At 49.2% G+C, this 14031-nt stretch overlaps 1 pseudogene; it reads right to left on the reverse strand.

Moving 5' to 3' along the window:
• Positions 1-9022: 9022 nt before the first annotated feature.
• On the reverse strand, positions 9023-11561 carry LOC119319485 (annotated as a pseudogene).
• Positions 11562-14031: the final 2470 nt, after the last annotated feature.

Below are 14031 nucleotides of genomic sequence, written 5' to 3' on the forward strand. Positions count from 1 at the left end.
GAGGAAGCGTTGACGGTGGCGAATCGACGCCGGCGATCGGCGAACAGAGGCGGCGGTGATGAGCTCAAAGGCTCGCTGTGGTGCTCCCGAGCTCGTGTTCATCGGTGAGGGAGATGCAGCGTTGCTCGCCGGAGCTTTTAGACAACTTCGGGAGGCGAGGCGACGGCGGTGGGCGCGGTGGTTCACGGTGGCGTGCTGCGAATGATGCGTTCGGGGAAGAGATCAGAGGAGGACGGGATAGTCACGGGCGAAAGAGCGAGCTGGGCCGAGGGCCCAGGTGGGCCTCAACCGAGTTTTTCAGGGTGGCCGATGCGGTGCGGGACGTCAAATCCATGGCTGCGCAGATTAGTACCGTACTGGAAGTTTAATTAGGACGTGACCAGTTTATTAGATGGACTCTATCTATTGCATCGCCAACATGGGGATAATGCACGGCTGTTAGCTGTCAAAGATGCCAAAGAGCACAAATAAAAGAGGCCACTGAGCCCAACCCGTGACCCAGCATTAAAAGGTGCACACGGACGAAAAGATGGCCTCCGAGCCCATCCGTAACCCAGCACCGATAAGTGCGCACGGACCAAAACGAATGCAGCGAAAAGATCCCCTGTTAATGACAACTATTAGGTGCCAATCGCCGCGTTGTCTTCTTCCCTCACACCCAAATCCACATTCTCAACACAGTAGATCATCGGACCCCCTCCCCGGCTTGCCACTTCCACACCTCAAAGGTAGTGTCCACCCTCGTCGTCGTGGCCCTGACCGCCAAAATTGCAGCACCGCCGCCAATAGTTTTCATCGCATGGATACCATGAATGCAACTCTAACGCCATTCAGTTTCAGTGCACATTCGCCATGGTTGCAAAATCAATAGGGTCACAGCCTCCGTGCGCACTTATCCGTGACCCAGCACCGATAAGTGCGCACGGACCAAAACAAATGCAGCGAAAAGATTTCCTATGAGGGCACGGTCGTAAAAAAATAATAGCACAATTGCACCCCCGGGTTGGCACGTGCTAGACATTAGCATCGGGCTTTTTGTTCAAATTCCTATTTTTAATGACAACTATTAGGCGCCGGTCGCCGCGTTGTCTTCTTCCCTCACACCCAAATCCACATTCTCAACACACGTACATCATCGGACCCCCTCCCCGGCTTGCCACTTCCACACATCAAAGGTAGTGTCCACCCCCGCCGCCGTGGCCCTGACCGCCGAAATTGCAGCACGGCCGCCAGTAGGTTCCATCACATGGATACCATGAATGCAACTCTAACGCCATTCAGTTTCAGTGCACTGTCGCCATGGTTGCAAAATCAATAGGGTCACAGCTCCGGGCCCTGTAGCTCTTCGATTGCTAGGCTGCTGCTGTGGTTGCAGCCTCCTGGCGCCGGATGTCCGGCCGCGGTAGTCTTGCGACGGTTGAAAGTAAATAAAGGTTTCTTCAATTTTCAACCCACACTAAATAAATCAATACAAATCTCACAAAATAAAAATAAAAACGGGCACATACTCGACCGACTTCAAATGAAAATTTAGGCAACTTATACATATTATCAAAATTGTACATGATTACGTATTTGAAAACTCCAAAGTCGCGGATAAAGAAAAGGACACATTTTAAAAGAAAATTGCAAATTTGTGTGACGCGAATCCAGTCCCATCAAATAGGATACGATCCTACCTTTAGAGCATCTCCAATAGCCGCGTTATATAAGCGCCGCGCTGAAAGATTAGTGCTTTTTGTGCGCGCGCTATCGCTCCGGACGCTCCAGCGGAGACGCAAAAGCCGCGCGCGCGGCATATCCAGTTCAGCGCGCCGGCCGAAATGCCATCGAGCGCCGCTTATTTGCTTCGCCTGTTCTCGCGCGCTGGACTCTCGAGCGCTCGCTCGCAACTCCACCTACCCCATCCAGCCACTGGCGCCGCCGCCATCCACGCCACCCCATTTCTTCCGGCGCTTCCCCAGCCTATCCCCGCGCCGCCGCGGCTTCCCCCGTCTCCCTCTAGTCACTGCCGCCTGTCGCGTGCGGCAGTCCTCCGACGAACAGCGCCCGACCGCCCACTGCCGCTCGGCGCCCGCATGGTGTTCGACAAAACGCCTGCAAGGTATGTATTGCTTCAACTTCACATTTTTACATGAATTTGGTGCATGTTATTTATAGTTATTATAGTCTAGTTTAAATTGAACATTGTAGATGAGTTTATCGTATGATTCTTCCGAAGCAGAATTTGATATGAAAGAGGAGGAGGATCTTACAATGATCCTAGCTATGCACATCAATAAAAAACTGAAGCACGGTGGTTTGGTTATGGGTCGGCAGAAAATTTTGAGGGATAGGACCGATGCCCACAACAGATTGATGAGACACTATTTTGTGAAGAATCCCACATACCCTAAGTCGTACTTTCGTCGCCGGTTTAGGATAAGCATCAAGTTGTTCAGGCACATTGCAGAGAAACTAGCGAGCCATGACCGGTTTCTTCAGCAAAGGAGGAATGCCGCTAGAGAGCTCGGGCATAGCGCCTTTCAGAAGGTGACAGCCGCTTTGTGTATGTTGGCATATGGTATCCCCGCTGATCTAGTTGATGATCACTTGGCCATGGGTGAGAGCCAAGCCATTATGTGTGTCAAGCACTTCGCAGTCAGAATTGTGCAAGTGTTTGGCTAGGAGTATTTGAGATCTCCCAATGATGAAGACGCCGCAAGGCTATTGAAGATGAACAAAGCTCGTGGCTTCCCAGGTATGCTTGGCTCAATAGATTGCATGCATTGAAATTGGAAGAATTTTCCAAAGGCATGGCATGGGCAATTCCATGGCCAAAAAAAGGGTTTCACTATAATCCTTGAAGCGGTGGCCGATCAAGAGACTTGGATTTGGCATGTTTTTTTGGAATGCCTAGATCTTTGAATGACATCAACACTGTCAACCGGTCACCATTGATGAATAAGATTGCAAATGGTGAACTGTCATTGGTGCAGTTTGTAGCAAATGGTCGTACATACAACTATGGCTACTATCTTGCGGATGGCATCTACCCAAAGTGGCAAACATTTGTGAAGTCGTTGAAAAACCGGAAGGTAAGAAAAATCTTTATTTCCACAATGCTCAGACGGCGGTTATAAAAGATGTGGAGAGAGCTTTTGGGATTTTGCAAGCCCAATTTGCTATTTTGAGAGGACCGGCTAGATTTTGAGATTAAAAAATGCTTTGGTACATCATGCACACTTGTGTGATCATGCACAACATGATCATCGAGAATGTGCATGGCCAAGATGTAGACTACTCTCACTATGAGCTCTTGGAACATCCCGTGCAAGTACGGCGGAGGGCTGAAAGGGTGGCTCGTTTTGTTGCCTCCTATCATGCCATTCGACGTCCCGCAGCGCATGATGATCTTCAGTAAGATCTCACTGAGGAGTGGTGGGCTTGGAATGGCCGACAAAGAGCATCATGATTTGTGCGTTTGATATTGTATTGTTGAACTATTTATTGGATTGAAAGATAAACTATTTGTTTGAGTTGTAATAATGAAATTTAACTATTTATTGTTGATTTATTTAGTTTGTGTTTGATCTTCTTGCTTGTGTTTGGAGCGCATATGTTGTTTGTGCGAGAGCGCGCGCTGCTGGAGCTACGCACGTGTGCTGCATTTTACAGCGACTATTGGAGTCAGCGCTCCCCGACGCGCCAAACTAAGCGATCGGCGCACTACAAACTGATTTTTAGCGCGCCACGCGTTGGACGGCTGTTGGAGATGCTCTTACCTTGACTATCCATTTTATACCCTTTGATTTAGTCACCTAAATTTTTCGTAAAGAAAAATATTTAGGCACCTGAATTAGTTAGTGTTCTCACTAAGCAAAGTTCTACTTGTTGAAATATCTCATGTAGGCCTTCCATGGGCTGGCGCATATAGTCTGGTATAGAGATAGTTAGTTAGAGATATACTAGTATCTAGTTAAACCTCCTTCTATCTCTATCTATTCTCTTGTACTCCGACTCTTGTATGCGATCATGGGATAAGGCCATTATTATTAATAAATACCCGCGTCCCTCTCCCGAGAGGGTAGAACGCTTCCACCACAATTTCTACATGGTAATCAGAGCATCCTCTTCCTCCATGTTCTTAACCCTAGAAAAAAAACCATCTACACCAAAACCCAATGTTGTCCTCATCATCAAGCCCAGCTGCCTCCAGCCTCGGTTCTCAGGTCTCGGAGAAGCTGACCAGGGAGAACTATCTCCTATGGAGGGCGCAGATCCTCCCTCTCTTCCTCGGCGCAGGGCTCTATGGCTACCTCGACAGCTCCATCACCGCGCCGGCGAAGCTCGCCATCGTCAAGGACAAGACGGCAATGATCAGACGATCGAAGACCCAGCATATGATGCATGGGTCGGGCAGGACCAGCAGGTCCTCGGGCACATCTTAAAAAATCTATCAAGAGATGTTCTCCTCTCCGTCGTCTCCATACGGACTGCTCATGCACTCTGGACAAGCCTCGGTAACATGTTTGCTTCACAGTCCCATTCACGCATCAATAATCTTCGCATGTCCCTCGCCAATGCTCAGAAAGGTACCCAATCTGCTGCGGTGTACTTCTCCCGGATGCGAGGCTTCGCGGATGAACTTGCTGCGGCTGAGAAGCCACTAGAGGAAGATGAACTCATCTCCTTCATTGTCGGGGGGCTAGATCTCGACTTCAACTCTGTGGTCTCAGCCCTAGATGCCCGCACTGAACCAATCACCGTCGACCTTCTCTACTCCAGATCTGCAACTTTGATCAGCAAGTGGAGCTCTTCACGGGTGGCACCGATGGCGGAGGGTTCAAGTCCTCTGCCAACACCGGCGAACGTCGTGGTGGTCCGCCGCCTTCTCGCGGAAAGCAGTAGCAGAAGCCAAACAGTGGTGGCTACAAGAAAAAACAGGGCGGCGGCGGGCGTCCTTTCTACAACAACAACAAGGGCACCCGATCAGGTAGTGCGCCAGGCGGTCCCAGAGGTCCAGGAGGCCCTGGTGGCCCCGCACCTAGCAACAACAACGCACGCGGGAATGATCCCATCCAGTGCCAGATTTGTGGTAAGTTTGGCCATAGTGCCAAAGATTGCTGGTATAGATTTGATGATGATGCACTGGAAGAAAAAGTTGCCGCTGCTGCCCAATACGGGGTGGATACAAACTGGTACGTCGACAGTGGGGCGACGACCACCTCACAGGAGAGCTGGAGAAGCTAACCGTTCATGACAAGTATCGCGGGAAAGATCAAATCCATGGCGCCAATGGGACATGTATGAGAATAGATCATGTTGGTCAGTCAGTATTACATACCTCTAGCTGACCCATTCATCTTAAAAGAATTCTTTATTCACCTCATGCTAGAACAAATCTTCTCTCCGTTCATCGTATTGCTTTGGACAATCATGTTTTTCTTGAATTTCATCCTTTTTTCTTCTTGATTAAGGACCAAGCAACGAGGAGAATTCTCTACAGAGGTAGATGCGTTGGTGGGCTATATCCGTTGATTCCCCATTTTAGGAGTTCCAATAAAGAAGGTCTTGGTGTCACCACATTATCTTCGGCAAGGTGGCACGATTGTCCATGTCATCCTTCCTTTACTATTATTCATCGTGTGCTTAGGAAAAATAAGCTCCCTTTTGTTGGTGAGCCTAGCAATGAAACAGTTTGTGATTCATGTCAGAGAGGAAAAAGTCATCAGCTTCCTTACCCCATGTCAACTAGTGTTTCTTCCAAACCATTAGAACTCATATTTTCTGATGTATGGGGGCAAGCACCTCTTTCTGTTGGTAGACATAAGTACTATGTAAGCTTTATTGATGATTATAGCAAGTATACATGGATCTATCTTATCAAGCATAAATCTGATGTGTTTCAAGTCTTCCAAATTTTCCAAGCACTTGTTGAACAAAAATTCAATAGTAAAATTATCTCAGTTCAGTCAGACTGGGGTGGTGAGTCTGAAAAATTGAACCCTTTCTTCCAAAGATTAGGAATTTCTCACCATATTTCTTTCCCTCATGCGCATCAACAGAACGGTTCGGCAGAACGTAAGCATAGGCATATCGTTGAGATTGGTTTGTCTCTACTTGCGAATGCATCTATGCCTCTTAAGTTTTGGGATGAAGCTTTTCTCACTGCTACTCATCTTATAAACATTCTTCCTAGTCGAGTTATCAACTTTGAAACACCCCCCGAATGACTCTTACACACTACACCAAACTATGCTTCTCTCCGTGTCTTTGGTTGTGCGTGTTGGCCAAATCTACGGTCATATAATTCGAGAAAACTCTCCTTTCGATCCAAATAGTGTGTGTTCATCGGGTATAGCCCCCAACATAAAGGTGTCAAGTGCCTTGATATTTCCACCGGTCAGGTGTACATCTCCCGTGATGTCGTTTTCGATGAGACAGTTTCCCTTTCAGAAATCTCCATCCAAACGCCGGCGCTCTCTTACAAAAAGAGATTCTTCTTCCTGCTCATCTTTCCAGCTTAGATCAAGGGGGGAATAATACTACTAATCACGTGAATAATTCTCATGACCATGCTACTAAGTCTGTTGATGATGCGGATAATATAGGAACATTTTTTGCTACAGAAAATGGTGCTAAAAACAGTGCATATCAGCCCATATTTCATGCTCCAAAAGAAGATGAATGCACACGACATGAGGGCGATTCACCCGTGCATGCAGCGTCGGGTTCCGCAGGCGAGCGATCCCGTGCAGATACGCCGCCATCGCAGTAGGATTCTGCCTCGGGATGCCCAGGCGGCAACGGCCCACGTGGGGCTGAAGTGGGCCATTCTCCACCCGCCACGCAGGCTGCGGGTCCACGGCTGTCTCCCACTCGCGCGCCTGTGGCGGGTCCCGCCTTGCATGCAGACGAGGGCGCGTCAGGTGGTGACCTGGTCGCTGGTTCACCCGCCCAGTCCGGTCGGGAATCTCCCTCGGATCTTGCTTCACCTGACTCGACTGACGAGATATCTCCATCGGGATCGCCACCAGGCAGGCCTGCACGGTCGGGCGTGGGATCTTCTGCGCCCGGGCCAGTGGGCGCTACACGCACCAGCACGCGACTTCAAATAGGGGAAATTCAGCCTGTCAATTACAAAAATATTTTGAAATTTGGTTTAACCTGTATGACAGGAGAGCCACGCTCTATTGATGAAGCTTTGGCGGATCCTAGATGGAAGGCCATGGAAGAAGAATTTATGGCCTTGAGGAAAAATGAGATGTGGCACTTGGTTCCACGTGGTCAAGGTAATAATTTGATAGACTGTAAGTGGTTTTACAAAATTAAAAGGAAAGCAGATGGCACGATTGGTAGATACAAGGCCAGGCTAGTGGCAAAAGGTTTTAAACAGAGATATGGAATAGATTACGAGGACACCTTTACTCCGGTTGTTAAAGCTGCTACTATCAGGTTGGTTCTGTCTGTTGTTGTGTCTAGGGGACGGAGCCTACGACAGTTGGACGTGCAGAACGCGTATTTGCATGGTGTTCTAGAAGAGGAGGTTTACATGAAACAACTACCTGGGTCTGAAAACAAGAATGCATCTTTTCATGTGTGTAAACTTGATAAGGCTCTCTATGGTCTAAAACAGGCCCCGAGAGCATGGTATCATCGCTTGAGCATGAAGTTGCAAGCCATTGGTTTTGTTCCTTCAAAGTCTGATATTTCATTATTTATTTTCAACAAGTCCAATATAACAATGTACATGCTCATATATGTTGATGATATCATCATTGCAACCTCATCTGATGAAGCAGTGACAGCACTCCTAAAAGACCTAGGCTCTGAGTTTGCCTTGAAGGACTTGGGAGATCTGAATTTCTTTCTCGGCATTGACGTCAAAAGAAACAAAGATGGTATTATCTTATCTCAGGAAAAATATGCTAATGATCTTTTGAAAAGGGTTGGAATGCAGGATTGCAAGCCTTCGCCAACTCCATTGTCTAGTTCAGATAAACTATCTCCGCATGAAGGTGAGCTCCTAAGTTAGGAAGATAACACTCAGTATAGAAGTATGATTGGTGCACTTTAATACTTAACTCTTACTAGACCAGATTTATCCTATGCTGTAAACAAGGTATGTCAGTTTCTGCATGCACCTACCATCTTGCACTGGACTGCAGCTAAACACATTTTGAGATATGTAAAGTATACAGTAAACGTTGGACTAATATTCAGTAAGTCTTAATCCACACTTTTCAGTGCTTTTACTGATGCTGACTGGGCTAGAAGTATTGATGACAGACGGTCCACAGGTGGCTTTGCAGTATTCCTTGGTCCAAATTTGATATCATGGTGTGCAAAGAAACATGCTACTGTCTCCAGGTCTAGTACATAAGCTGAGTATAAGGCACTGGCTAATGCTACTACAGAAATTATCTGGCTTCAGTCTTTGCTGAAGGAACTTGGAGTGACTCAAGCTCCTTGTTTATGGTGTGATAATCTTGGCGCCACTTATCTTTCTGCTAATCCAGTGTTTCATGCCAGAACAAAACGTATTGAGATAGACTTTCACTTCGTCAGAGAACATGCTGCCAACAAAGAGTTGGACATTCGGTTTATTCACTTTGGAGATCAGATTGCAGATGGCTTCACCAAGGCGTTGCCTACAAGGAGCTTCGAGAAATTTAGACGTAATCTAAACTTGATCAAGTTGTGATTAAGGGGGTGTATTGAAATATCTCATGTAGGCCTCCTATGGGCCGGCGCATATAGTCTCGTATAGAGTTAGTTAGTTAGAGATATACTAGTATCTAGTTAAGCCTCCTTCTATCTCTATATGTTCTCTTGTACTCCAAGTCTTGTATGCGATCATGGGATAAGCCCCATCATTATCAATAAATACCCGCGGCCCTCTCTCGAGAGGGTAGAACGCTTCCACCACAATTTCTACACTACTCGCATGTTAAATGCAAATTTCTGTCCCTGGATTGAAATAGAAGAGAAGCACACATTCATACTGTCATCTTGTAATCTTTCTACAATCCAAGAAAGGGCACCAACAAAAATTCAAAAAAATGTTCCTGCCATAGGATTACACTACGGCCATGAAAAAGAAAAGAGAAGTGATATCCTACATTTCCTCCTAGTGTTTCTTGTGTATATATATGTACATGGCTACTAGCTAGTTACTGTTCATCCATCACCAATTGGCGATTGTGCAATGTAATCTATGTAATGGAATGGAATCTTGAAGATTTAGAGCAAGCGATCACGAGATGACCGTCTTGAGCCTGTAGTTCTTGACGATGCCGCTGTACACGACGAAGTTGAGCGTGCACATTGCAGCCATGGCCCAGAAGAAGTAGTCGAGGTGGCCCTTGTTGAGGTCGTCGGAGATCCACCCGGGGCTGTCTCCCGTCGCCGTGAAGGCCTCCACGATGGCGTAGATGAAGGAGCTCATGTAGCTCCCCAGCGCGATGGCGAGCAGAGCGAGCGACGTGCACATGCTGTTCATGGTGTCCGGCGCCTCGCCGAAGAAGAACTCCAGCTGCGCGATGTAGCAGAACACCTCCCCGCCGGCAAGGAAGAAGTACTGGGGCAGCTGCCACGAGATGCTGATCTCTTCCCCGCGCGCCGTGCTGTCGAGCCGCTTCATTTCCACGAGCGCTGCCACCGCCATGGTGAGCGCCATGAGGAGCCGCCCGGCACCCATCCGCTGCAGCTGCGACGGCTCGCCGTCACCGCTCGAGGAGAAGCTCCTCAACGCCGGCACGATCACCTTGGTGTAGAGGAGCACCCATGTCATGACGCAGATCACCTCGAAGGAGGCCAGCGACGCCGCGGGCACCGGCACCGACAGGATGGTCATTTCCATGGCACTGCCCTGCTGCACGAACGTGGTGTTCATCTGCGAGAATGCCGATGACACGACGACGCTGGTGATCCATACGGGAAGCAGGCGGAGCAGGATCTTGAGCTCCTCCACCTGAGTCACCGTGCAGAGCTTCCACGAGGTCGCCGCCTCCGGCCTCTCCTCCATGTCCGACTCCGTGACGATGGCCGCCTTGTCGAGGAACTTGAAGTCGCTTGTGTGCGCGATCTTGGGCTGGGGCGAGTCGATCTTGTCGCTGACCTCGTAGAGGTGTCCGGCTTCGGCGGGCACGTTGACGCTGATCTTCTTGCACGCGGCAGCGACGACCTGGCAGAGGCTCTTGAGCGGGGTGCCGGCGGGCATGCGGCGCTTGTACATAGGCGTGGCGAGCACGAAGGCGGCGAAGGCGAGCGCGATGCAGGCGGTGGCGATGCCGAAGCCGAGGCCCCAGCTGACGTTCTGCTGGATCCAGACGAGGAACACGCCGGAGATGATGGGGCCGAAGCTCACGCAGAGGTAGAACCAGCTGAAGAAGGACGCCTTGCCCTCCCGGTCCGTCGCGCTGTCGTCGTCGAACTGCTCCGCTCCGAACGGCAGCAGCTACGAGCGCGCCCCGCCGCACCCGATCGCCACGAGGTACAGCCCCGCGAAAGCCACGGTCTGCGAGCTCAGCCCCCCACGTGCCGGCGGTGCCGGCGCATGACGCGCCCGCCGCGCACAGCGCCGCCGTGGTGGTGGGCACGAACGCAGAGAAGGTGACGAGCATCATGCCGAGGAGGTACACGACGAGGGAGACGAGGATGGTGTTGTAGTTGCCCCAGAAGGAGTCGGCGATGACGGCGCCGAAGACGGGGGTGAGGTAGCTGGTGCCGAACCAGGTGGCGACGTTGGATGCGCTGGTGAGGTTGGTGCCGTGGAGGACGGTCTCCAGGTACACCACCAGGTTGGTGGAGATGCCATTGAACGCCGTGCTCTCCAGGCATTCGAACACTGCACCAACAATGGCGAAACTTCAGTTAAACCACTAGCTCCTCTCCATTTCATCCACATTTTTGGTAACTGGAAAAACAGTTAGATGAACATGTAGCTTTGCTTACATAGAATTACTGCCGGCGCCTTGCTGCCGCCCCGCTTCTTATGCTTGAGGAGTGGCACCTGCAGCTGCAGGCTGTCATCCTCTTGAACCTTTGGGCCATGACTCTGTAACAGAGATAATTGCAGGAATTGTTAGCAACTAGAACAGACTATGTATTTTTCTTAACAAAATGCATCTGTATTGACGAATTCTGGATGTGATGCTGCAGCACGACTGTGATGTGGATGTGCTTGTCTGGTTAGAAAAGGAAGGGGGCTGGATATGCATGTGTTAACCACGTCTTAATAACCATTTTCTTCTCTGTGTTCTTGTAAGTTAGACTTATGGAGGTGCACAAGTGCTATTCTTGTGTTGACTGATGCTGAAGCGTGGTTCTGGATTTTGCATTTCAGTTTTCATTGTGATCCTCCTTGCAGAACGAACAGGGGGCAGCGCAGGAGGAGGAGGAGGAGGAGGGCAAGAGCGGATGCTGATCGTTACCTCGGGCAGGAGCGTCGCGCGCTGGCCTCTCTCCATGGCGTCCATGTCGCGATGAGCTCTGTGTCTATCGGAAGCGGAAGTTTGAGCTAATCCTAGCTAGTAGCTAGCTTTCAGTTTGAGCTGTGAGCTTTTTCTTAGCTCGCCTCAGGCTTTGGCCGCTGCTGCTGTGTTTCTGCTGCGAGACGGAGCTTATATAGCAAGCAGGATCAACTTGGGCTTGGACAGGATCCATTTGGCTCATGCGTGCGCATACGAGTTTGTTCTCAGTCGCACCGCACGACTCCGCTACCAAAGCCGCGAAGTTTCGACGCAGTAGGCGGCGCCAAAGCTCAGGCTCAGGTTGCATGCAGCCACTCATCGCCGGTCTCCGGTCTCCACAGTCGGATTGTTTATCTAGTAATAATAGAAGCGTGGTGATTTGCTTGGCGCCGGAAGGGGGACTGTACTGGGCGTGGCGCCAACTCACGGGGACAAACGGAGAGAAGTCGGGTCGATGTCTGTCTCATCCAGTGGCGCGGTAGGTGCAGAGGCTGAGAAGGACGATGAGCTGATTCTGTCAAACGGAGAGAACGATGGTAGGTCAAACTTGTCGTCGACTGCCGCCAAGGCTGCGTGTACTAGTATCTTCGTATCCATTCAGTTTATAGGTGAGCTTCTGAACTGTTCCTTCCTTGATTTGGAGGATGCGATTTGAAAGGAAAAACAATACAAATGTCAGTCAATCAATGTGTGCTGAAGACTGCAGCAGTGTATTTGACCCCCTCGATCGAATCCTTGATTTGGAGGAGCACGAACGGTGTGTACGCACCTTGCTGAACGATGATCCCAGCTCTAAGGTCATATGCGTTTGACTTCACCTAGCGGCTAGCACTTGTTGAATGTTAAGCACCTACACCTCTATCAACTGAAAAGTGTCGAAGTAGAGTCAGGCTCCTCTTTCTTCCTTCATCCAGACTTTCCTTCTTGCCTTTGAGTTGTGCTATACACACGACAAGTTTTGCATGATAGATAGACGATGATACAATCCAGCCGGACATGCATATGCCTGAGAACGGCAGTAGCCGCTGGATTTGCACGTCATGCATGGGTCAGCCACAAGTATCGTGCATGAAGCTGTTTCGCTTGCCTTTTACCTCCAACTTTGGTGAGAGGATATTCTCCACAAGAGAGCACTGGGACGCTGCCAAAACCATAAGGAGATCCAAAAAAGCTCAGTCCTGCAATCAAGTTCCTACGCACTCTTCTCTTAGAGCATCTTGAGCCGGACATAGCCCATTTGTTCACGGCGTAGCCATCCCTCTTATATCCAATCCCCCGAATCCATACAATCTCATGCAACGTAGATCAACTCGGCGTAGATAAATTCAACACATAGCATACGATCGGACATAGCAAGTTCATCATTACAACTTGACATAGCAAGTTCACAAAATATGGACACTTCAACTACCATAGCATTGCTAGATCTAGATAGATACCTCGCCACTTCCTTGCCAGGCCCTTCCCCTTGGAATCTCCAAAACGGGCGTTAGTAGGCGTTGAAGTCCTCATCATACGCATCAGCATCCGGAGGGCCATCGTCGTTGCTAGAGGTGGACGAGAAGGGTGGTCCGGCCAGACATCTGGTGGGGTGGGCCTGCTCCTTGTCAAGGCGGCTAACTTTAGCCGCAGCGGCCACCTTCTCCTTGGCGAGGCACTCGGACTCCTCAAGCCACAATGCCTACACATTTTTGCGGCGATGGATGAGTACATTTTGCTTCACTTTTTACCCCTTATTTTTGTGTTGTAGTCACAGGATTTTCATAATTTTATCGCATTCGCGCTACCTATTTTGTTGTTTTTGTCAGAATCTCGAAGGAGCAGGAGATTTAAGCATTGATTGGAAATCACCTATTTCTGGGTGAACACCATGCTAATTGATGTAATAATAACCTAAGATCAAAATGGGAAGAAAACCAGCAGCGCAAGCCTTACCAGGAGAGAAGACAGTGTGCAGTACGGCCAGCTCCCCATGGTCAACGATTTCATCCACATGTGATCGGATCTCGCATTCGGCGAACAGAGAGGCCACAACCATGAAACGGGAGCAGAAAATCACCTCTAAGAGGGATCTGGAGGGGAAATCGATGGAAGGGCACCGCCACGCCATCACCTCGACAACGAAGACTACGACATCAACTATCATCATCCACATCCTTGCCATCGACCCCTCCATTCATTTATTTGTAATACCGAACCCTAATATGGGTTCATACACGTGTTGCATTAATCATCCATCTGTAATTGCTAGGAACACCATGATGATGTTTATTTTCTTTATTTCTGAGTAGAACCCTAGTTCTCGGGGATATGGAGGAACCCTAGTATGTGTATGAACTGAACACCAATAAGAGGCAATATTTTTCTTATATGTTTGTCTTAATTATTCTTCATTATGTTGTGTGAAGTCGATCACACAACATATGCCTTAGTGGACATGAAGGATGTTACTATCATTGGGAAGCAGGGATGTGGAGGTAGTGTTGTGACAGAAGTTATCTCCCTCCTTTGTCGAGCTATGATAAGGGAAATAACGGAGAACCCATTGAGAGAGTCCTGGACTAAGGGGTCCTCG

The sequence above is a fragment of the Triticum dicoccoides genome, chromosome 6A (genome assembly GCF_002162155.2).
Source record: "Triticum dicoccoides isolate Atlit2015 ecotype Zavitan chromosome 6A, WEW_v2.0, whole genome shotgun sequence".
Classification (NCBI taxonomy): domain Eukaryota; kingdom Viridiplantae; phylum Streptophyta; class Magnoliopsida; order Poales; family Poaceae; genus Triticum; species Triticum dicoccoides.